The sequence below is a fragment of the Protopterus annectens genome, chromosome 3.part1 (assembly GCF_019279795.1).
Source record: "Protopterus annectens isolate FY-2018-M chromosome 3.part1, PAN1.0, whole genome shotgun sequence".
Lineage (NCBI taxonomy): Eukaryota > Metazoa > Chordata > Ceratodontiformes > Protopteridae > Protopterus > Protopterus annectens.
The window spans coordinates 1,562,015,435-1,562,028,226 of NC_056732.1; the positions used below are offsets into that span (position 1 = coordinate 1,562,015,435).

The following is a 12,792-nucleotide window of genomic DNA, read 5'->3' on the forward strand; positions in this document are numbered from 1 at the left end:
CCATTGTATTTTTCACTTAAGTGATGGCTCTCATCTTTAGAGGGACAAAGCGACATATTGCACCTCCCTATACTGTTGGGAGGACAGACAACATGAAGAATCCATAAAAGTGTTTCTGCAAATGAACTACTTTGAAATTTGGTTCAAGCCATTGAAACAAAAATATAAAGGCTACGAGAAAATTATTGAAATATTAAAAGGATATTTTGGATCCAAATCACTAACAGTATACAACTGAGCTGAAGCAGTGTGCTGTGAACTGTGAATTTAGTGCATACTTGGATGAACCCCTAACAGACAGATTTGTTAGTTGCATTAACAGTGGATCTCATTAAAAAAGTTATCCGAATCAAATGCAACATCTCTTACAGCATGTGAGATTCTTTTGATGAAAGGAATGGTAGATATAGGCATACAAACATTTGAGGAAGTACAAGGTATGTTTCAGCATGATATACAAACTTTAAAGTTGAACAATAACCATAAAGGTAAAATGTTTTGTTAGCATTACACATAATAAAAAAAAAAAAACATTTCCCACAAGACTAATTCAACAGAAGCAAAGTGCCTTAATTGTTGGAGTGTTGGAAAAATAATGAGAACATACTACTCAGCAACAGCTCCTCGTGGTCCTGCAGAGTGGTCCTAGCAGCAGAGAACTGAGAAAAGCGACTACTTTCCTGATTTAAGTATTTTTTGATGTTTTTTACCTGAAATACCTTGTCTTGCTTACCTTGAACAAGCTTAAACTGTTTTTTTAACTGTTTGTTGCATTATACATTATCTGCACTTAAAGTTTCATTTAATCGAAAATTGGTCAAAAGTTGTTTGTTTGTTTGTTAATTTAACTGTTGAGGCTGCCCACTAAAGTGTTCTAGCCTGTGTAACTGATTTACTACTGTTTCCTGCATTTCTGTGTGCTTTCTATCTCAAAAACAAAAAAAACAAAAAATATCCTTGTTTTCCCGCCTCTCCTTGACTAGTTTAGACCAGTATACAGGCTTTGCTGTATTCTGGGCTGTGGTGTAGTTCCTGTGGTGTCCATTGCCTTACTTGGATAGAAGGAAGTTTCTTTGCTCACCAGTGGGAGTGGGGAGCCTTGAGCAGCCTATCTGTCCCTGAAGGAGTGACCTCAGCACAAGAGCTTGTAGTAATTGGTTGTTTTGGACCATTTCTAGCTCTTTTGAAGTTCCCTGTTTAAAATCCGCCTCTGAGCCTTTTTTTCCTGGCTATACTACTCAGCAACAGCTCCTCGTGGTCCTGCAGAGTGGTCCTAGCAGCAGAGAACTGAGAAAAGCGACTACTTTCCTGATTTAAGTATTTTTGCTATTTTTTACCTGAAATACCTTCTCTTGCTTACCTTGAACAAGCTTAAACTGTTTTTTTAACTGTTTGCTGCATTATATATTATCTGCACTTAAAGTTTCATTTAGTCGAAAATTGGTCGAAAGTTGTTTGTTTGTTTGTTAATTTAACTGTTGAGGCTGCCCACTAAAGTGTGCTAGCCTGTGTAACTGATTTATTACTGTTTCCTGCATTTCTGTGTGCTTTCTATCTCAAAAACAACAACAAAAAAAAAATATCCTTGTTTTCCCGCCTCTCCTTGACTAGTTTAGACCAGTATACAGGCTTTGCTGTATTCTGGGCTGTGGTGTAGTTCCTGTGGTGTCCATTGCCTTACTTGGATAGAAGGAAGTTTCTTTGCTCACCAGTGGGAGTGGGGAGCCTTGAGCAGCCTATCTGTCCCTGAAGGAGTGACCTCAGCACAAGAGCTTGTAGTAATTGGTTGTTTTGGACCATTTCTAGCTCTTTTGAAGTTCCCTGTTTAAAATCCACCTCTGAGCGTTTTTTCTGGCAATACTACTCAGCAACAGCTCCTCGTGGTCCTGCAGAGTGGTCCTAGCAGCAGAGAACTGAGAAAAGCGACTACTTTCCTGATTTAAGTATTTTTGCTGTTTTTACCTAAAATACCTTCTCTTGCTTACCTTGAACAAGCTTAAACTGTTTTTTTAACTGTTTGTTGCATTATATATTATCTGCACTTAAAGTTTCATTTAGTCGAAAATTGGTCGAAAGTTGTTTGTTTGTTTGTTAATTTAACTGTTGAGGCTGCCCACTAAAGTGTGCTAGCCTTTGTAACTGATTTATTACTGTTTCCTGCATTTCTGTGTGCTTTCTATCTCAAAAACAAAAAAACGAAAAAAATATCCTTGTTTTCCCGCCTCTCCTCAACTAGTTTAGACCATTATACAGGCTTTGCTGTATTCTGGGCTGTGGTGTAGTTCCTGTGGTGTCCATTGCCTTACTTGGATAGAAGGAAGTTTCTTTGCTCACCAGTGGGAGTGGGGAGCCTTGAGCAGCCTATCTGTCCCTGAAGGAGTGACCTCAGCACAAGAGCTTGTAGTAATTGGTTGTTTTGGACCATTTCTAGCTCTTTTGAAGTTCCCTGTTTAAAATCCGTGTTTGCACGGCTTTCTTGTGATTGTGCATAGCAGCGCCGGTTAAACTTTTCTGGCTCCGCCAAGTCTGCTCTTCAAATTTTCCCTTAAGAAAGCTCTACTCTTATAATAATCTAGTCTAATCGCTTTATTATAAGCCTAGCACTTGTTCTCAAAACCTCTCTTCTAAGTAAGCACTCAGTAACTAAAGTAAGCACTACATCCACCTACCTTCCCTGTGAGTACCCACTTCCCTTAAAGGCACAGCACTCCCTTATAATATTCTAGCATGTCGAGTGGTAGATTGCTGGCATCCTCTCCGGTTCAGCTGGTTAATCTGGGAATCTTGAGACAATGCTACAATTGTCTCATGTACACAGACAACCCTCTCCTCCTCCCAACAAACACAAATACATGTGAGAGATGCAACTATATAGCCAAACTGGAGGCTGAACTCTCTCAACTCAGGACAGGCAAGACCAGACAGGAGGAGAAGGTAACCACACACACACCAAACCCAGTCCCACATAGACCTACCACAACTGCAAACCAAACACATAAAAACACAAAGACATACTCGGAGGCTCTAACAAAAAACTTACCAAAACAACAGAGGCTCCCAAAGCAGACACCCAGAAATCCACCACGTCAAAACATAACACATGCATCACATACTTCAATAAATCAGTGTGTCAACAATCACAGCCCTTAAGGCCAAACACCATGCCTGATACACTAGTAATAGGTGACTCTATAGTCATTCACACCGACGTTCCGCTTACCAGGCTGAACAAGGAGAGGGTAACGGTGAGCTGCTTATCGGGAGCTAGGATCCGCCACATAACACACGCACTCAGGTCACTCCAAAGCAAGTACAAATATGACTCCGTCATTGTCCATGCCGGCGTGAATGACCTGAGACGTACCTCCCTGGACTACATGAAAAGAGACATAGAGGAGCTCTCTGATTATGTAGCCCAGGCTGGTATGACCCTGACCCTGAGCAGCATCTTGCCCTCACCAAGAATGATGCCACAATACAAAGACAAGATGACCAGCTTTAATAATTGGCTCAAATACTGGTGTCATTCTAGGGGGATCCAATGTCTGTCTGCTTGGGATGACATGCTGGACAAGCCACGCTGCTTCGCAAGGGACGGCTTGCATCTGTCACCACTGGGCTTCTGGATATTGGCTAAGGCTCTTGCCTCCCCCATAGTGCTTTTTTTAGGCAAAGCTCAAAAGACAAACCCACCTCCTTAGAAAACAAAAATGGAAAAAAATTAAGGGTAATGCTGCTCAACGCCAGAAGTCTAAATCTCAAGATGCAGGCTCTCGAAGCACTCCTCAGTATGGAGGACATCGATGTCTGTGCAGTAACTGAAACCTGGTTCAAGGCTCCTGAGAGCACCCCAGCGCTACCAGGCTATACCTCGTATCATGCTTTTCGGCCCCAAAACACGGGCCAAACCAAAAAGGGAGGGGGAGTGTCCATATTCATCAAGGACACCCACACCTCCAGGTTAGAGGCAACACATGAAGCATCAGAGACCATCCAGGTGCAACTAACCGTAGGCAAAACTGCTATACAACTGGTAGCATGTTACAGACCACCCTCCCAATCTCAGAAACCCCACTCAGCCTTCCTGAAGACGTTGGAGGACATGAATGTCTCACCAAACACCATCATATTGGGAGACTTCAACTACCCTAACATAGACTGGGTGCATTATTCTGGCCCAAACACCGTAGCCCAAAGGTTCCTGGAATTCATAAATTCAAACGCAATGGAACAGCTAGTCACCTCTCCCACAAGGGGAGATAATATACTAGACCTGATCATCACAAACATGGGGACAAAGTGCTCCACACCGGAAGTATACCCTTCACTAGTGAGATCTGACCACAAACTAATCACCCTGGATATACATATCCCACCTCCACCCCCAACACAAAAGACTACAGTGAAAAACTTCTCAAAAGCCAACTTTACACTTCTTAAAACTGAGATGGTATCCTTTAAGCCCACTGGGACAGTGGAAACCACATCCCACAATGCAGAATCCTTCACAAATGCTTTCTACGGACATCTCCAAGAATGCATGGATCATGCAATCCCAAATAAAACCAAGACCCTCTCCACCAAGGGCAGGCGTCCTGTCTGGTGGACCCCAGCCATAAACAAATTGTATAACAAAAGAAGGAAGCTACTGCACATCAGAGCAAAATCCCATAAAGAGAAGGCATCTCTGATCAGCACTAGTAGAAAGCTACGTTCTCTCATAAAAACATCCAAGGCCAACCTTGACAGAAAAATCGCTATGGACACTAAAGATAACCACAAGGTCTTCTTCAGCTATGTTAGAAACCTGGGTGGAAACCCTCAGATATGTTCAGCGTTAGTTCACAATGACAAAAAATACACTGAACCCACAGATATTGCCAACATTCTGGCAGACAGGTTCAGTGCAAATTTCTCCCCTCCCTCACCCCCAAAAGAAGAAATACTTATCCCAGCTGAATGTAACCTCCCTGTCATCTCAGATGTCCAGGTGAAAACCGCCCTCAGCAAAGCTAAAAACACAGCATCAATGGGACCTGACGGTATCCCGGGTTGCGTGCTACGTGAACTCCAAGAGGAGCTAAACCCGCACATAAAAATGCTATTTAACCTTAGCCTTACTACAGGATATGTACCTGAAAACTGGCGTACAGCAACAGTAGTCCCACTCCACAAAGGAGGCACCTCTACTGACCCTGGTAACTACCGCCCCATAAGCTTAACCAGCCTGGTCTGCAAAGCTATGGAAAGAATCATTATGGAACTAATAAATAGAGACATTGGGGACTTACAGACACTTGATCCCACCCAGTTCGGCTTTGTAAAAGGCAGATCCTGCCTTTTAAACCTGGTTGACTTTTTCGAAACAGTCACTAGAGCCATTGACGAGGGCAAAGCAGTCCATACAGCCTACCTGGACTTGGCTAGAGCTTTCAACACAATACCCCACTCTGGCATCATAGACAAGCTCAACAGCTTAAATGTAAATCCATATGTCACAAGATGGGTGGCAAACTGGCTAAAGGATAGAACCCATAAAGTCAAAATCGCTAGAGCCATGTCAGACTCAAAGCCAGTGACAAGTGGTGTCCCACAGGGCTCTGTCCTGGGACCCCTCTCAGATGTGGAAGCAAACATGGGAGGGTTGTGGCTGACAAAGTTCACAGATGACTGCAAACTAGGCGCCATAGTCAATACACCAGCTGACACATACATCCTACAGAAAGGCCTCACTGAAACGGGCAACTGGTGCCGGAGTCATAGCCTTAAACTAAATGCCAAAAAATGTATAGTCATCCCCTTTTGGAAAAACAAAGAGCCCACAAATTATCACATAGGCGGTAACCCACTGAGTACGGAAAAAGTAATGAGAGACCTGGGGACCCAAGTCGATAGTGACCTCTCATTTGACACCCACGTTGCCAAAATGGTTAGAAAGACTTTCTACCTTGCCCACCTTATCATGAAGGGATTCACATCCAGATCAAAGGAGGTCATTGTGCCCCTGTACTCCTCCCTTATCAGGCCCATGATTGAGTACAATGCCCCATTTGGTATGTACCTCACCCGGCACTTGCAACAGCTAGAGAGACCCCAAAAGTACCTCACCAAGAGGATCAAGGGTCTCCAACATATGTCATATGCTGCCAGACTAAAGAAACTCCAACTCTATTCAGTAGCATACCGCCTAATCAGAGGTGATCTGTGCCTGACGTACAAGGCCATGTCCAATCAGGAATTGATGGACATGCTCCACCTCAAAAAATCCAAATCCATCAGAACCACGAGAGCTACAGATTTGAACCTCAGCTCAAATATGAATAGGACATGCTGGAGGGACAGATTCATAACTCAGAGGCTTCCCATACTCTGGAACAGAATCCCAGTTCATGTTAGGCAGAGCCTCTCACTGACTCTCTTCAAGAGAAATCTTGACGAGTGGATGGGAGATCATAGGTTTACCCCAGGGGTCATCTCTGTGTCACTACTAGACAGAGGCACAGTAAACTAATTATATTATGTAAGGGGGTCTTCACTGTGTCACTACTAGACAGAGGCACAGTATTCTAAATCTATTCTGTACACTTTTGTACCATTACATGGGGTGGCGAAAGCCACATCACTATGGCTAGGCTTATAAATGCCCCAGGGCAGATAGCCTAGTACCAAACTATGAAACTATGAAACTATGAGCAAGATGCTGTCCTAAGTTATCAGTACAGGTAAATGTTTTGAATAAAGAAAATACAAATTATATCTAAAGAAGGATTACCAATATTTCATTCCTAAGTGATAAAGGAAAGAACTATTTATAGTTACCTGACAAATGACAGAAAGACTGATGTGCAGTGCCTCATATATACAAGAAGGTGTTTCAGTCAATTTTTCCAGCAAAATTATTACACATTACTAGAGTTAAACTATGTATACTAGAGATAATTTATCAGAATTGAGCTAGATCTGGTTATTAAGAAAGGGAAAAAAATCAGACTTCATTAGTTACGATGAACGGTAATGGTCATGGGGTTTATATCAGAAGTGCAGGGCCCAGTAATATGAGGTGTGACACTTCAAACAATAAAGTACATTCATAAGGAAAAACAGCGAAGTCTGAATATTACGATTATATTTTTCAAACATTTGGTCATCTCACTTGATACTTTATTGTAGCTCCAAAACTGCTGTACCTCAAAGTAGAGGAAATAGTTCCAGATGTCACAATTTTAAAGTTATTAAAAATTCCTTTATTGGCACCTGCCATTCTGCAGTACTGAGTGTGTCACAATTAATAGTCCTCCAACACTTAGCATTTATTTCTGGTATGTGTGAGAAGAATGAAGGCAAAAAAGCTTGTGTGAAACTTTTAACAGATAAAACTTGTGAGTCAAAGTTTATCAAATGAGTTAGCAGTATACGACATGTTTGAAAGATACGCTGAGGTATTTTGTGAAGAACTGTGCATACATGGTGCGAATGAAAGATGCTGCTTTTGTGAATTTGAATAAAAACAGAGGTTTTCAGGCTCCTACTAAATTATGGCCAGGCAGAAGACCATCAAAAAGCTCAGCCACATTACCCAATACTGGTGGGAGACTAGCAGTGTCTCCCATTAATAGAACTTCTCCATATATCCCTGGGGAAAGTCTGCGTTCACCAATCCAGTCATCCAAACTGTTTTTTAAAGACTGCTAGTGAAGTATTCTGCTTGCTACGTAAGAGAAGCCTATTCCAGAAATGGGGTAAACGTTGGCTTAGGCATCTGTTGTTGATGTGATAGTGCATTTTATTTGTAAGAAATAACTTTATTCATAAACTACTTTTGCAGTAAGAAAACCAGAACTTAAAACAGTGCAGATCTTTACCAAGATTTCTGTTTTAGCGGAGAGATAACATCAATTACATCATAGGCATGAGTATATGTTGGAACAAAGGCATTTGATATACCTGTGATTAAGGTATTTCTAAATATTATAAGTAAATGAGTTGTTGTCAAACAAACCATGATGTCTGTACCTGTCATTTTGCTTTCATTTTGTTATTATGCAGGCAAGAGCCACCAGACAGCTCTAAACTTCTTATCCCTTTGATAACATTGGTTATTTCCACAGGTGAATGTGTGTGTGGGGATATTGCTGCTTCCTTTTCTCGTAATACACTTCTTTGCTACCAGAATCATTAAATGTAAAGCTCTTTACTTAAGGTGTTCAGGTGTGAAGGGGTCTGTGAGACCTAAAAAATATAGCTGCAGTGTAAGGTTTATAGGTTCATTCAGTGTAATCCCTAACTTACATTGTAATGTCATAAAAATTCCTGAAGTTTAGGAGATCCCTAAAATATACCAATTACCCTAACTCAGAAAATATTTAACGTAGTAGAGACTTGGTTCCTAAAACGTTGCCTTCTCTTGAATCACAAAAAAACAAAGCTCCTTCTCTTTACTCCTACCCGTAAATCCATGCCTTTAGATTTCTCTGTTATTTCTAACAATGGCAGCCTCATATCCCCTGATTCTACCACCAAACCCCTAGGAATTACAATAGACAATTACCTCAGCTTCGATACCCATATTAATAACACTATAAAAACAGTCAACAGAAAAATGGGCTCCCTATACAGGATCAAATACTTTCTCACTCCAACAGCCAGAACTACTATTGCCCACTCTCATCTAATCTCAACACTTCTCTATGCCTCACCAATTTACACCAACCTATCAAAGAAGAATCTTCTCAGACTAACTACATCTTACAATAACATTGCCAGATTTGCTACTGGTAATCCCTTTAGAACTCATCACTGTCAGAATCTAAAACAACTAGGATGGCTTGAACTGCAAAATCAGCTTCATTTTAACCAACTTACCATTGCTCATGAGATCTTCAACCAGCCTAACAACATTTCTATACTCTCAAACCTCATTACTCCGTATAAAAATCTTAATACCTTACGCTCTGCTAATAAACTTCTACTTAGTATTAGTAAGTCTAACAACATGGCAGGTAAGTCTCTTTTCTCAAACACAACTGGGAAATACTGGAACCTTCTACCTAGTGATCTTACTTCACCTTCCTTCCCTACCCCACTTCAGACAAAAACTCAAAATATACCTTAGAACACACTGGTTATGCCCTTGCACCAACCCTGACTAACCCACTACCTCTGTGACTAAATTTCTCCTAACTCCACTCTGACTTTTAATTCAATGCTCTTTACTGCAAACTTTTCAAGAATTGTCAACCCGCATACAGTTATGATCTACCTCACATGGATATCTTGTTCAATATGTTGTAAATACTCTTATGCAACCATTCTCAGGAATTGTAAACCTGAAGAAAGTTCAATCTACCTCATGTGAATATCTTGTTCTATATTATCGTAAATATTGTTTTGTTCTGCAATGTACTGTAAAATGTTTTGTATCATCTGCTATGTTAACTTGATTGTAACCTTATACACACTGTTTTGAATTTGTAACCTTATACATACTGGTATAATAGATCTGTCTTGGAGCTTTTCTCCCCGGGCCTCTACTGAAAATGGACATATATCCAGTTGGACTAGCCCGGTCAACAAATGTAAAATAAATAAATAAATAAAATATGCAACCAGTCTCCAAGATCCAGACCTTTCCATCTCCAGCATATAACTGATATACTGGGGAACAAACTAGCCAGTCTGGAAAGGGTACAAAATACAAATGTACAAGCATTGCCACCTAAACGGTTCTACATTTTCTGGATCTGGAGGCATACCTAAAATACTTTTTTTCCTAGGCTTCCTAGGGGAATAGGGACACTAGATTAATCTCCCATTCAATCCTATTATCTGTCTGATTTACAAATGTCCTTGTGAAGGAAATTTTTATAGGCTTTGCTAATATGCTCCTTTTTTAGAAAACTCAAATGTCTATTTTCTCAAATCCAAGAAACAAGATGCAAAATATTCTGAGACAGAATCTTATATGTATATATATATATATATATATATATATATATATATATATATATATATATATATATATATATATATATATATATATATGGAGCCTCTGAATGTCTAAAGACAATGATTTCAAAAAATTCACCCTAATCCCATGGTTTATACCATTGTTGGAATGTTTGCAATGGCATAAAGCATCCTTCAAATAGTAACTGGCTACAATACCTAAGCTCTTGGCACTTCTGAAGTAATTCTCTGTCTTCTATAGGTAAAAAGGGTACACTGTGGAATTGCAATCATTCATCCAGTAACACAAGTCATCTGCATTCGATATAGCTGTTACTGATATTAAGAGCCACAAATAAAATAGTATGGCTATTGATTTGCCTCACAAACAGATTTTTATACAGGGATGTAGGTCCTCCCAACAGTTTGATACTTAACATTTTCCATATTAAAATATAACACTCTATAGATAACATAAAATATCTGCACTGTATTGGCCTGATGTATTTTCCACAGGCAGGGAGACTCGGCCCTCCTGCACCTACCTGGAGTGTAAGGATTTCTTTAGAAATTATGTGCTTGCCTCCTCACCATATGAAGTTAGAAGTTAATGTTATTATTTGTGATAGTAATGTTTGTGTCCACTGAGTGAATAAACCCCTGTACTTGATATACAACTAAGGGCAGAATAAACCACACGATGCATGTATTCTCTGTGGCATATCAAAACAGATTACCTTCCAGTGAGAAAATAAAGGTTTAAAGTGTATTGTTACACTTTTCCTACATCTGTGTTTTATAGTTCATTTTCTTTCTGGATGTACTCTTGATGTTAAAAACAGAAAGTGGTTTGAAAGCATAAGAAATATTTTTTTTATCTTTTAGTTTTACACTTGACTTAGTTTTTTCTTATAAACACACCTACAAAATGATGTCATGTTAGTTGTTGGTAATAATTTGCATGCATGTACAAAGCATTATGGATAATCAAAAGCAGCATTCTTTTTTGTAGGAACAGCTACTTATTTACAATATAGTTTAACTAATATAATAGGAAATGTGTCAATCTTGCAAGGATGGGTGCTCCTCCTGTGAGAAATAGCTGACAAATTGTCCTACTGGGAAACAAGCCTCTCTTATTTCTGCATCTAGCATGGGAAAATGTTAGCATATACAGTAATGTAGGTAGTGAGGGACTGTGGGTACACTCTTTCACAATATCATGTTAGGCATTTTCAGTTTTAAGAAAATTTTCAAGAGGTGGTGCTTATGAATGTAATTAATTGTAAAAATAGCAGACTATTTGCCTTAAATACTGTAAAATGTAACATGATATATGGTAAAGAGATTACTCCCATTACCAAGGGTTGGTTATTTAGATTTAAGGAAAGTGTGACAATGTACTTTATCTTTCAGTAGCAACTCTTGATTGTTTACTTCTTTGGATTTTTTGTACTGTAGAATCTATCTTAAGGCCCATTTATTTTATACAGTTATGTCTTCCCAGAAAGGGGTACAGAGTGAGGAGTTCCTGTGATTGAAAATAATGAATTCTGAGTACCTCTGTCTTAAGTATATTAATTTTATATCCAGACTGTGATCCAAAGTCTTGTAATATATAAAATACTCTAGGTAGGTCCCTTTCAGGACTTTTTCATAGATTCATAAGTGATTACAAGGCTAACCATCTTGGTGTGCTTTTTTAAACCTAGCCATGCCACTCAAATGTATCTGACAAGTTTTCATACCCTAGGGTTATTTTATATAGAGTAATAAGTTATCTTCATATAATGAAAGCTTATATTCCTAACCAGCTATGTTATATCCTTCCACTTCAGAAGGTCTGACTTTTAATGGCTAATGGCTCCAAGTATAGTCTGAAAAGTAGTGAGGAGAGTGGGCAGTCCATTCGCGTGCTTCTTGCTAAGGGAATGTGGTGAGAAAATTGGGTTTCATTCTTAATTCTAGCCTCTGATCCTAAATATATTGCCTATAGCATTTGTATAAATATGGGGGGGGGGGGGGAGACATTTGATCCAGCAGACTCTACTGAAGGCTTTCTCTGCATCCATACCGGTAATTAAAAGAAGGGACATTTACTTCTCCACATCCTCCAGTATCAATAAGGTCTTTACAAGATTGTCAGAAGTAGCACAGCCAACAGTCAAAAAGGAGTAATCACTATGAATAAGTTGTGGTAGTCTCCTGCGCAATCTTGCTGTCATTATTGACACAGTCATAGTTTAAAAGTGAAATAGGTCAAGTCTATCTTCCTGTCATCAAAGAGTGGCAGGGGCAGTTTCTAGATATACTTGGTTAGCAAATTTTGGCAAAGCTGTTGCAAAAACTTTCCTCAATCCATTCATATGTTTCAAAGGGGAGATGATCTGGGCCAGAGGTCAGTTTGAAGGGTGCTAATTTTACTTTTTCCAATGAAACGCTGTTCCTCAAGGATGGTCCTTTGCAGTGAAGCAAGTTTAATCTTACTCTGAGTAGTGAGAAATCTTACATATGTTGCCAGAAAAGATCTGAAATGATCCTTAAAATCTTCTAAATTCTGGGATGTGTACCTCAAAGTAAGTCTGAAGGCCATCCACCCTGCTACCCACTCCTTAAATTTCATTTCAAACTTAGGGCCCTTACAATATTATGCTTCCAACAGCCACCCCAGGAATCAGTCTCAGACAAAAAAATCTACAAAGAAAGATGAGTGATCTGATAGTTGTGTTGTACTGCAGTCTAGGTTCTAAACTAATTCAGAGGGTTCCTTAGCCACAAATATTTTCTCAATTCATGAGAAAGAATCAAATCAATATGACAGGCAAGTGCACTAAAAAGAGGGGGAAG

The 12,792-nt window shown here is 39.6% G+C and overlaps 1 protein-coding gene across 1 annotated transcript in view; it reads right to left on the reverse strand.

The window, feature by feature from the left end:
• Positions 1–12,792, reverse strand: part of LOC122797804 (SCO-spondin-like) — a 4,708,783-nt gene that overhangs the window by 1,928,606 nt on the left and 2,767,385 nt on the right. The window lies entirely within an intron of this gene.